The 12,647-nt window shown below is 42.1% G+C and overlaps 1 non-coding gene across 1 annotated transcript; it reads left to right on the top strand.

Moving 5' to 3' along the window:
- Positions 1–8: 8 nt before the first annotated feature.
- Positions 9–80, top strand: TRNAQ-CUG (transfer RNA glutamine (anticodon CUG)). The gene has a single exon. It is a non-coding gene; the product is annotated as a tRNA-Gln (tRNA).
- Positions 81–12,647: the final 12,567 nt, after the last annotated feature.

The following is a 12,647-nucleotide window of genomic DNA, read 5'->3' as shown; positions in this document are numbered from 1 at the left end:
GCCACAGTGGTTCCATGGTGTAATGGTTAGCACTCTGGACTCTGAATCCAGCGATCCGAGTTCAAATCTCGGTGGAACCTAGGGTGTTCTTTGTTTTTTTTTTTTTTTTTTTTTCCCCCAGATTCTTTTGAATGCTGTAACAATGGGCACGATGCTCTTTTCTCCACTCCATTGTGGGCTTCTAAATGAATACACGCGGCACAAGTCACACCTCATGACTTCTTTTGGTTGCATCTTTTACCCATCCAAGGCATGGGCGCCTTCCTCCTGCCGTCATGGGCCAGTGGCAGCACCCCAGGGGCTTGCTTCCACAGGGAGAAGGCGTCAGAGTGGTCTGCAGCCCCACTAAAATTGGGGTGGGTTAGCAAAATCCTCCAGGTCTCACAGGTCTGTCCACACCCAGGGCAAGCGCAGCGTTCAAAGCCAACAGCACTCAATACGAGGTGTCACTTGTATAGGAGGTATCAGCAAGCTCATTGGGTTCATGAGGCACGAAACATGGCCTCGGGGACCATTGAGAGGTGGCAGCAGGTGAAGCACTGGTTTGAGACATCTGAAGAGGTAAGACTTGATGATTTGTCTGTGGCATGGTCAAAGGAGAACGTGGAAAAATACAGCAAAGCTAACCTCTGAACGAGGTGTAAGCAGAAAGAGTAAAAGACATATATATATACATATCTGGGTTTAGGTGAGGTCATCTGAAGAGAAATCAGCCCTGCCCCAGGGCAACTTGAAGAGGGAGGGTTTGCTCCCTCACAGTTTGCACCAGGATAGCCAGGTTTCTACCCATTCCCGTGCCCAGGGGAAGAACAGGCCCCCGGCCCGCCATGGCCCCCCTGCTCACCAGCTTCTCTGTCCTCAGAGCCAGTACCCCTCGTCTGCCCTGCGCCAGGAGAGATGTCAGCTTTGTTGTCGGCTTCCACCGCCACAGACTGGAGGCCTAAATAGAAAGGATAAAAATAGCAGTGGTGCCCAGATGATTAAACCAAGGTCCTTAGACCTCACTCTGTTTTCACTGGCTTGCGGCGAGCAGCGGCAGTATGTTAGCCATCTCAGCAGCCAGTGGCCATGTTATCATTTCTGTGTCAGGAAAGAAACCCCCAGGCACCTGCGGCAGCGCTGTGCATCAGTTACCGTCTGCTGGGATGATAATGAGCCATAACCTGATCCTTTCCACTTAAAGATGCTTCACGCTGCCTCAGAGCTTCCGAGTGAAGAAAACAAGACACTCATAACAAAGATACACAGGGTGCAACCGAATCCCCACTCAAACATCAGAGAACTTAGGAAGGAGCATCATGGACTGGGCTACCACAGGCTACCACAGGCCTCCATCAAGCCCTCAGCAGATCCTGCATGGCTTGGATTGATCCTTTTTATCTCCAGGTGAACTCAGAACACCCAAAATCTAGAGTCTGAAAGTGCTGCTCCTGCTTCTGCCACTTTCAGAGGTTACTCTACTGCATTGAGTTGCGCACCGAAATGTGTAAAGGCTGGGGCATATTTATAGCTGTGTAGTTAAAGTTTCCTCACATCCTCACATCCTATTTGCGGTCCTCTATTGAACTTTGTCATTAACAAACATGACTTTTTCAAGCCTAGTTTCACCCTCCAGAAATGCTACTGGTTTCAAAAAAATTTAAAATAACACAGATTAAGGATTTTTAGTTATCCTTCTGTAAAAGTTGCTCTCGTTTTTGTGTTTGGGGTTTTGTTTGTCATATGGGAGCTGGGAAACACCCTTTATTTACGTTTTTCATATGTGTAAGTATTACTTCCTCTTGCACCAAATTGCAGATGTTCCTTAGCCAGAACTGTCTCATCCTATATGAGACTTTAGGGCACAATATGAGGACAATGTGTCTTCTGGCTGAACTGAAAATCATGATCCCTACATTGCTGTACTGTTATCACTTGTTGAACTTAAGACATTAAGAAGCAGAGACGTTTTTGCACACCATGTAACACAGAAATTACCACGGATTGCCATGTATATGAGCAGCAGCAGGGGCTATTTCCAGCTAAGACGGCTTAATGCATTTGATTGTTTTGATTAAATGTGTTCTTCACAGAGCTGAGAGGCAAAACTGAAACAGCAGAAGGAAATACAGATCCAAACAGCAGCCAGTTGACAGCAGTGCATGAGGTTAAAGTCTTATATTCTGTTGAGTCCTGGGTTAATTTTGTTCCTGCTCAGGCAAGCCCCAGATGAGAATATACAAACCCTCAGGAAATGTCATTGTCAGTGAAGACAGTTTTTGGCTGCTCTGCTCTTTCTTTGTGCCCCCCTCCTGAATCACGCTGCTGCAGTTATGGGATGGTCTGGGACACCTCCTGCGCAGCTGAAACATGGCCAAAAAGCAGAGGTCAGGCCTGAAATAACAGAGGACTGTGTGCTCTGGGACTGACAGCTTTTAATGTGAGAAAAGTCATTCAGCACTGGCATTTCTGCTGCATTAATTGCCATTAGTGTCATCCTTGTGGGAACACTAAATTCATTGCAAACCGTGAATTAGCGCTCTCTCATAATTCTTCAGTTTGTGCTTGGACACAACCATTTGTAGAGGCAGCACATTCCAAGCAACTGGGGCAGAGACAAGGAATGATACTCAGCTGGCCCTTGGATGCTCAATTTAACAAAAAGAAGCAGAGGTCATACTCATAACTGTGTATTTCCAGTTCTGTTCTGGAAATTCATAGAGCAGCTGCCAAAAAGTCCCAAGCTTTTGCCTCGGCAGCACCATTAACATGCAGATGTGTGCTGGGCTATCAACTCAGAGCTGCTCAGCCCCACGCGCTGTGCATCAGGCTCCTTCTGCACACCCTCACTTCATCCTCCCACTTCTCTCCTGTCACCAACTCCTGAGAGAAATCCTGGGTGAATAAGGGTAAGGGAAATCTAACCACCATCTTCAATACTTGTAGCGTTCCCATGAGGTCACAGTTTCTCCGCAGAAAACACCAGCTGGATTTGCCATGGAAATAGAAGAACAAGAAACAAGGATGGACAGCATTTGCTGCTGGTCCCATCTCTTCTGGCTCTGTCTTCCCCACATGCAGTTTGCAAAGCCCGTCGCTTTGCAAAGCACAGTGAAAGATTTGGAGTTGGAAGTTGCAATGTCTCAGACTTGTCCTTGAATGGCTGTTGACCCACATTCCCATTTCTCAGATGAAAGGAGCCACTGGCTTCCCAGGGCAGAAGGCAGGAAGGACAAAAGCAAAGCCCTACAACCTACTCTGTTGTATCAGAGGAGAAATATTTCCCGAGGGGAAAATCCAATCAATACTTTGCAATTTTCTAACAAGCCATGAATCATTGCAATTATGCAGAGATAATTCAAGCTTTCCAATCCAGCTGCTAAATTAGAGAAAAGCAGACTCTTTGCACTCACTACCCGTAGTTTAACATGTCAGTCCGAAAAACAAACTCCAAATGTAAAATAGATCAACAGAAGTAATAAGAAGAAAACTCTTTTAAAAAACTCTGGGCCAAATTAAAGGGTTTATGATGTACAAGGAGTTCTATTTTTCTGGTAATTCTATGCCAGAGGTAATAGCAATAAAAATGCATGGGGTTGATTTTTCCGATGATAATTACTTGAATTCCAGTACACACTCTATTCTTTTTCTAGTTCTACAGCTTATATAAGTAGAAATGGACCAAATCAAATATTTCCTATAAGTCAGCCTTTTCTTTCCTAACCCTGGAGTTGGAATAACAAAGGATCTGGAGCTGAATGTCAACCTATTCAAAGTCAAACCTCATCCTGGTCTAGCTGTTCTCCAGGGATCTGTATGGCACTGAAGAAAGAGTGGGAAGGGAGCAGCTCTAGAAAAATTAACATTCTGGAAACATTTTTTTGTTAGGCCAATATTACAGTAAGCAGAAGAGAAGGAATATCTTCTGCACCCTTGGGGAGCAGGAATGGAACACAGGAGACTCAATGACTTGGTGTTTCTTGTGATGACTGTCAGAATGAAGTCATCAGCTTCCTGCATCCATTTTGGACTCGACACACATCTCCTAGTCTGTGTCTGTTGCCTCCAGAGACAAATTAGCAAGATAATACTGGCAGCTCCAAGATAACTGCTGGCCAAGATATAAATTCTGAGACATGGCTCAAAATCTTAGTCTTACTGACCTGCGACAGGATTTTATTTCCTACCCAAGGCCAAAATCTACTTGCTGTTTGTATATTTAATAGGATTGTCACTACAAGACAAACACCATGTAGAGGACAGTAGTGCAAGCATTATCACGCTCCCCATCATCTTCTAATTTGGATTCAAAGGGTCAGCCCTCAGGAAGGAAGGAGGCAGTCTGACTTCTGTGGCTAGTTCATTCACTGCTGAAATAACCAGCAGAGCTGGCTGGCTGTGCTCAGCATAGCGATGCTTGTTGTGAAGCTCTACAAATTATCCAGGGAGCCAGGCTGAGGCTATAAAACTTTGCTCATTAAAATCATTAGAGAGCTGTCAGATGGAACAACTGGGATGCCTTTGATCTGGCAGAATACCCTTCCTCCTGCTCGCAGACTTTGGGAACCATCCAGTTCCCCGTAATTATTTTTTTCAAGTCATTCAAACAATACTCATTGTTTTTTCATAGAGTGCAATAACTTCTTGAGGCAAACCGGAGGCTGTAACAGCTATAACAAGACTAATTCATTAAATGGAAACCCTGATATTTCAATGATTCCTCCATAAATATGTTCATAATCGGTTTTGCCAAGGAAGTGACAAAATGTTGCTCATAATCCCAACGATATTCCTTATAAATCCACTAGGTGTCCTACTGTTTTCAAGTAATTAGGCTCAATTCTATTTATTTATTTATTTATCTATTTCCTAATTTTGCCAGTGAGAAATTAGTTTGAGTTTTTGTGGAATTAGGTCTGGGTTTCCAGGCTGAAGAAACATGTACGTATGGTTTATGCAACAGCAGGACATCTGGCTCATGGCGGCAGCTCTTTTGGCAAATACGACTAACGTTTCCCACACAGACCAACTCAAGGTTAGAGGCTGGAAAAGAAAAGGGAAAAGAATCTGCCTTCCTCTCTTGGGAATGCTAAACAATGTCCATCAGAGCCAAATCCTCTCCTAGGTCAACCTTGGGCTGCTATTTATAGGACTGCTAAAGTGAGCCCAATGCTGACCTTAAAGGTGGTAGCAAAATGTGTCCTTAATCACAGCCGCTCCGCTCAGGCTGCAATTTTGACATTCCTGGTCACCGTTCCAGTCCTTGATGGGCTCCTGCTGCCTGCCAGCACTCGCGCCTGTCTGCAAAGGCCAGCACAGCACCCGCTCACGAGGTGTCCTGTCACTGCAAACACGGAGGGCATGTCAAATATATGCCAAGAAAAGCAAGCTGTAAGGCAGCCAAAGGATAATTTTCTCATCCCAGAAAATAGTTGGGGTGGAGCGCAGCCATAGTCAAGCTGCTTGGCTGCTCCTTCATTGTGCAACCCAGAGCACATGCAGTGGGTGAAGTCATGCTGCTTGGGACATCCCTCAGCCACCCTGGGATCTGTTGCTTGCACTGAGTCTCACCACGGCAATCTAAACTTCCTTGAAACAGTCATCTCTGTAGACATATAGAAAGCATTTTTCATTTCACATCTTTCAGTGCTCAGAAAGGGGTATTTGTAATTTTTCGGTGAGGGATGACGACAAGGTTATTTTCCAGGTCTTGTCACAGAAGCACAAATCTCATACTGTATAAACCCTCTATAGGCTTACCCTCTGCCAAGTGGTGATTGTTGCTTTTGCAAATTCCCATCTCATTCACTCTAGATGCACAGGGGTGCCACATCTTGAACTTAACCCAAATCTACATGTTGCAAGCAATGACAAAATCAGGTTTCTTTTCCATTTAAAAAATGCTGGAGAAAAAGATGCTCTCAAACAATGATTTTGTCTCCTAGGTGCTTCATGGGCAGAAATACTGCCCACAGCTATTGGCTTTGCAAATAGGCACCAGAGAAGTGTCAGCACCAGCTTAGTCACAAGCTGCAAGGGGAAATCAGAGGGAGATCAACAGCCTCGTGTCCTTGGCCCATCAGGATTCCTTGCCATCAGGCATTGCGCATCATGGGAAGTGCCGAGCATCTGTCCTCTGCCATGTGGTATATTACTGCCTCTATTTCTTGCTATTTGTTTTGAAGGTATGACAGTCATTTTCCTGACAACCTGCAAGAAGAAAAGATACTCCAATCTTCCGCCTGTATGTATATATAGATACCTGCTGCAGCACCATCCATATGCAGCCTGCACCATATGCTAACTGTGACAGAGTGTAACCTGGTCCAGCGCGTGTGTTTGCTGTTATACATAACAAATACCTCAAGCCTTGCCATGATTCAGTGCATTATGCATGGGAGCCATCTGGTCCCGTAGCTTAAGAAGCAAACTGAAAATTTGATAAAAGCACAAATGGTCGCAATGAGAGAGACTGAAAAGATGTGTTGATATTCCAAGCAGGACTCTCCTTCTGTGGGGGCTAATCTCATCACCTATTGCCTCTTTCCTGCTCCTTTCTCTGGAAAGCTGCTGTCAGACAGGTTGCACTCTCAGCTCTGTGAGTATGCGCACCTTTGGGATTCTAAAAATGTGTTTCATGTGCTTGGGCAAACCTCCTGGGACAAGATTTTTCTCACTAGCCAGCTGTGCAGTAAGCAAACTGTGCAAGTTGTTTGGAGCACTGCACATTTTATGGAGCTTGGATTGATCAAGAATTCTGGCTGGTTTAAAATGCACTATCAATTAGGATTATTCATTAATATTGTCATCACTGTGCAGAATTATGCTTTATGGTTTTGACAGATTGAAAGGAGATCCTTCTCAGCTTGCCTAGATGTTCTCAACCCTGGAGAGGAGATGTACTCCAGGGATACCAGGAGCAACAAGGAACCCAGTGCAGTGGAGGGGGTAGAGTTGTGGATTGGCTTGGATTTGGTCAAGAGTTTGTGAACAACTTGGCCAGAAGACTGGGTAACGAAAACTGCCTTAACTAGATTTTGTAGCCAGACTGGGTTTCCCCCATTCTGACTCTGCTTTCTGGTGTTTGGAGGGCACAGCGAAGGCAGGCAGACAGAAGCTGCCTATTTTAGCAAATCTCTGCAGGGAATGCACAAGCTTCAGAGAGGTCCACATTTGTTTCCTCTGACACCGAATTAATGGGAATTGATGTATTGATTCTGCAATTCTCCTAAAGATTGCTTCACATTTTGGCATGTTTCCAAGCTGGTTAGATGCAATGTGCACACAGTTCAAGACAGATATTTAATTTTTCTAATATGAATACAGTTGAAAAAGTCTGTTCTCTGTGAAATCCAGAAAATAATAACATTATGATAATGAAAATAGTGCAGCCATTCCTGCTTTATACTGACTATTTTTATGTCCCAACACTCCTTTTGTTTTAATACAACCAACCCCTCCAATATCACAGAATTATGAAGACGTTTGCTACTAGTATAAATTAATTCAGTATTTTTCATTTTGTCTTCCTTTACCAGTCTAAGGGTATACTCTTCAGGGGAAACGTGTTCTGTGTGTGTAGAATACACAGCGTTATGGTAGAGCTCTACCAAATTGAGCTACTACTACTATTGGTGTTAAGCAATAATAACCTGAGACAGTCATTTACCAGTCTCGTGAGTTTAAATCAGCAGTCTTTGTGGATTTTTCCACATTTAACTATTTAAATATACCACCTCATATGCTCTACTTGTAGACTGTCTGAACATCTCTGTGCCAAGCAAGCTCCTGGTCCTAGATATGAGACAGCATCTTGCATTAGGGGTGGAGTAACAGGCTTGTGTTTTCATGCTTTGATCACTGTGTTGCTGCTTTTACGATCTCACTAGGAAAGTTACTTGATGTTTCTTTATTTTGAGTGTCAGCACGGTTTCTGCAAATGTTTGAAGTCATCTTTGTATTTCATTTATTTTCTGGCAAAACAGCATCCATCTGCAGTTTGGGAATAGAACATGTAAAAAATTGCATACAACTCCAAAACACAGAACATGAAATTTCTGGGGAAAATTCTCCTCCTTTTACATAACTCTTCAGTAGTGTCTTCACCTTTCCCATTGTTGCTCTGAAACCCATTCTCATTTTGTTGTGTCAGACCCAAAGGATCTACCATATATGGATAAATATGATTTCATCACAACTGTTGTAATTTCCTAGGGAAATTTACAATCTCAGAGAAGTACGTAAAGATGCATTTACAGTACATGGGCCTCAACACTGTAAGAAATATACCACTGTCACTTGTTCTGTCACTTGTTAGTAGTTTTCAGCAGAAATAAAAAGACGATGTAGGTGGAGAAGTGCCTGAATTATCTGGAGCAGAGACTCCCTCCGTATACACAAGCAGAGAATCTGCACTGTGTGGCTGAACTCATTTTTAAAAAATAATGTTCAACAGCTCTTTCTTTAAACAAACAAAAAGCTTGCTGTGAGCTATTTGATATTTACTTTGTATAACTCTGTTCCTTAGCTGTCCAGGCTCTAGAAGTGCTGTTCTGCCACCCGAAGACAGATTGCCTGGGTTGGAAGCCCCAGCCCTGATTCAGGGAAGCACATGGTTTCCTTACAATGATTATGATGGTTATAATTACTATTCAGTACATGGTGCAATTGTTGTGGTGTTTAAAAGAGAACAAAACAAAACAAAACAAAGCAGTTTTGGAAAGGAAAACACAGCATTAGAAAGAAAAAAAAAAAAGTAAAATAGGAAGTGGTTGACCTTCAGGAGATAATTCTATCTGCAAGTGTCTGCTGTCCAGTGTTTCTAGTGATCAGAAAATGGAAAGAAAAAAATCCATTAAATATCCCAGTACTCCTTTAGAAACTAATGCACCTCCTTTTCTGTAGGTATAATATTTTACATCTTCTGTTCAACAGCTGTTGGTGTCAAAGGCCAAGCACAATGTACGTAGAATACAGGGACCGAAGTTTTTCATCAGCTGCTGAAGGCAAAATCAACTAAAGCTGTAGCAGATGTTCACTTACTTCCTGTCTGCTTATCAGCCCTGCAAAGACACTTCTTTTTTGTACTTGTTATGCGAAGTGTAACTATGGAGATCTAATACAAGCTGCGCAAGAGCGATACAGTGAATGGTTCTTTACGTATTTGGTTATGAATGATCAAGCAAAATATTATGGTTTCTAAGAACTCCCTCAAATTTTTGAGCATGTACATTAGTCATACCCCTCTTACAACAAGAAAACAGCAGTGTACAAAATAATTTAAGAAACAGTACATTACCATGGCTCTATAACAATTAAAATAAATAACATTACTGAACTGTTACTCATTAAACCTCCCATAAGATCCTCTTACATTAGACCTGCCCTTCCAATTGGGGCAGTTGTGAGAGAAGAGCCCATGCGATGCATTTAGGTTACACCAACTGAACAGTAGTTGCCATGCTTGATGATAATTGCATTCTTTAGGTTAAAAAAAAAATGGAATTAGCATCTGCTGGGATTCATTGACTTCAGCTCACGTCACTTGTATAACGGCAGATGTTAGTTTGGCTTCCGTGTGTTCATATTTTGCATGTTGTTTCTAGTACAACAAGAAATGAGGAGCAGTGTATCCCAACCAACTGTACTCCTCCAAGGCCTTGAATATGCTATAGAACAGAGTTCTTAACAAACAGATTAAAAAATAAGTAACATTAAACATTTTTTTCAGTAATATAGGTGCACATCAACTGCTTTAATTCCTGTTTATATTAGTTATTAGCTACTGTAAACTGTAATTTTAATATGAATTACTATATGCAAATATTAAAACAGTATTCTATCTGAACTTGGGCTTTGAGCTAGTTTAATAGACTGATTTTCACACTGATGCATTTAAATTGATATGCATTCCCAGTACAGGCAAGACCTAGGGCAATTAGGTTTATTGCTTAATAGACTATAGTTCTTCTTCCCTTATGAGATACAAATACAGAAATTTACTTTACATAAATCCAAGCACAGGTGGCTTTGCTTTAAGGTTTAAACATTAACAGTAACAGAAAAGGACAGTTTTGGAATGGTTCCTCTGGCCGTAGGAACTGGTGCAGCAGGAAATCAAAATGACAGCTTTGGTCTACCACTGGTAGACCTGGTTGTACATGGCCCTGTGGGAGACAAAAGGTTTCAGAGCCAAGCCACAGTGGCTCTGCTGGCATTTGCCACGTTTCACATTAATGCTCTCAAGGAAAAAGAGCACTAGGTGACCGACCCTTACTGCCACTTTTAAAATGTTGACAGCACTGCAAATCGGTGGAGTTCACAAACGCAGAGTTGACCTGGAAAATGCAAACAGTGGGCGCTGGGATTCCTCGAGCAGTCCTTCTGGTGCTGATAATTTGTATTACAACGAAGTACAGGGGGCCCACATCCTCCAGGGAGATGAAGCACTTTGGTATGATTGGTTCCAGGGGAGGCAGGCATGGTAATTCTGAAAAAAATGAGCTTCCATCTGAAGGCTGTAGACCTAAAATTTAGTCATTTGCCTTTCCCCAGAGCCGAGCAATGACAAGACAACATAAGAAGCAGAAGAGAGCTGTTGTTGAAGATGAAGATATTGAGGGACTTTATGAAACACACAGATTTGCAGGCAAAAGATGCGTTTGATGAATCTTTTCTCTGAAGCATCTGGGAAAACACCACAAGAGGTACAAGGCTGAAAGGGGAAAAGGAGAAAAAATGGGACCCAGGGATTAAACTCATATGAATTGGGGGCTGAGGTTGGGAGTGGGGAGAAGGTGAGCACAATTCTTTGGGTGAGTTCCTGGAAGGAATGCAGTAAAGATATTCAAAAAGCAAGATACTGCTACTGTGACTGGGTAAGTGGATTTTCAGCTGAAGCATTTGAAAATAGAGATCAGTATTTGGAATTAGACTCTAAGGGATAACACAGTAGGAAGGGGGATGGACGAGATGGCTTAACAGGGTTTCATTGTAGTCAAATTAATTCAGTTTAAATAATTAATTCTCTTTTAAATTGACTCTAGTCTGCACGCTTGACATTTTGGAAGAGCTGCCATTCCCCAGCCTTCTGGTAAATGCTTTTGCATCTGTTTTCCATTGTTTCCTTCTTGAAAAAAATCCTTGTCACTAACAGGAACCATCAGCAGCATGGAACAAATTGACTTGCCAAGGACATTTCCTCCAGCCTCATTATTTATACTGGAAGTATTCTTTTTTGTATTACGAGTTAGGCCGTGATTTAAAGAATTTGCCATATATTAAGTCAGTTTTATGCTGTCACTGCGAGTCAAATTCAAACTCAGTTAAGTGAATTACTCACATTACATCAACATTTGGCCATACTTTTTCAAGGAGGTGATCAAGCGGTCGCTAATGAATCCACAGTTATTTCTGCTGGCGTTCACATATAGAACTCATCACCGCTGCAGCAGAGAGCCTCCCCATGGTATGAAGGGTATGGATCAGATGTGTCACTTTCTGCAGTTAGCGGATTGTATTTGAGTTGTAAGTAGCTGAGATGGAGCAGACCCGATGTAAGACTTGGGGTAGCTTGGGTTAAACAAATAGGTTTTGTATTTTTTTCTCAAGGTTCATTGGTTTGCATTCACCCTCCCGTCCTTTGTCAGCTCCAGGCTGCAGACCAGGTGCTAAGAAAGTGTTCATCTCCTCTAAATGTTCGTGTTGAAGGTGGCAGAACTGTTTTGGAAAATGGATACAAACATAAAAACTCAAGAGAGTTCTGCCTGCATGAGGAGTCTGCTGAGGTTAGGAGTTCCTTTAGGCAAGCTGGACCAAACCCTCAGCGAGCTCAGAAAAGGGCAGAAACTTGCTGTGACCTACATCCATGGTGACTCACTGGTGAGATTTGATGTTGTTACTCTGTTTACCTCTGTTTCTGAGCAGTTGTTCACATTTTAAACAACTACATGCTTACCTAGCCCAATGGATAGATGAGTATAATTAAGGCCCAATATAATATGGCAAGTAGTTGTAATAACGTATGGGAACATTCCAAAGCAGTTACAGAAGAAAAGAATTTCAGATAATTAGGAGAGGAGTTGGAGAGTGATGCAGATTTTAAAAGTACCCAAGATAAAATAACAGATACTAAAAATATCTATATTGAGATGAAATCCTCATGGCTCAGTACTTGAGCCAACCTTCATTCTTTAGGAATTTGTAAGACAATTGTCCAAATAGGGTAGGCTATGGTGTATTTCCTTATTCTGGTGGGCTTGCACTTACACTTCAAAGCATCTTATGCTGAAAAAAAACACAGGTCTGTCTTAACAGTGCAATTACAATATTTTTTAATATGTTCTGAAGTAGCTGTAGCTTTTTAAAAATTAGTTTTATTTCTATGTAGCAAAAATACTAATAGTGAAATTTCTGTATCTTGAAGGACAAAATCAATGACAGCAGGGCTTGAGATGCATTTTTTCAGTCAAGACACATTTTTTAAATACCTGTGAATCTCTAGTTAATAGCCAAGGAATTACGAATCGAGCTTGCAAATGAAATACTGAAGTGCCATTTTTTCTTCTTTTCTGCATGATGTGTTTTCTGACTAGGTACAAGATTTTGAACGTATTGAAAGTACTGAAAGGATTGAAAACATTTTGAAAGAAAGAATCATTCTGAAGTGC

The sequence above is a fragment of the Cygnus atratus genome, chromosome 11, assembly GCF_013377495.2.
Source record: "Cygnus atratus isolate AKBS03 ecotype Queensland, Australia chromosome 11, CAtr_DNAZoo_HiC_assembly, whole genome shotgun sequence".
Lineage (NCBI taxonomy): Eukaryota > Metazoa > Chordata > Aves > Anseriformes > Anatidae > Cygnus > Cygnus atratus.
This window is presented reverse-complemented; position numbering and strand designations above follow the sequence as displayed.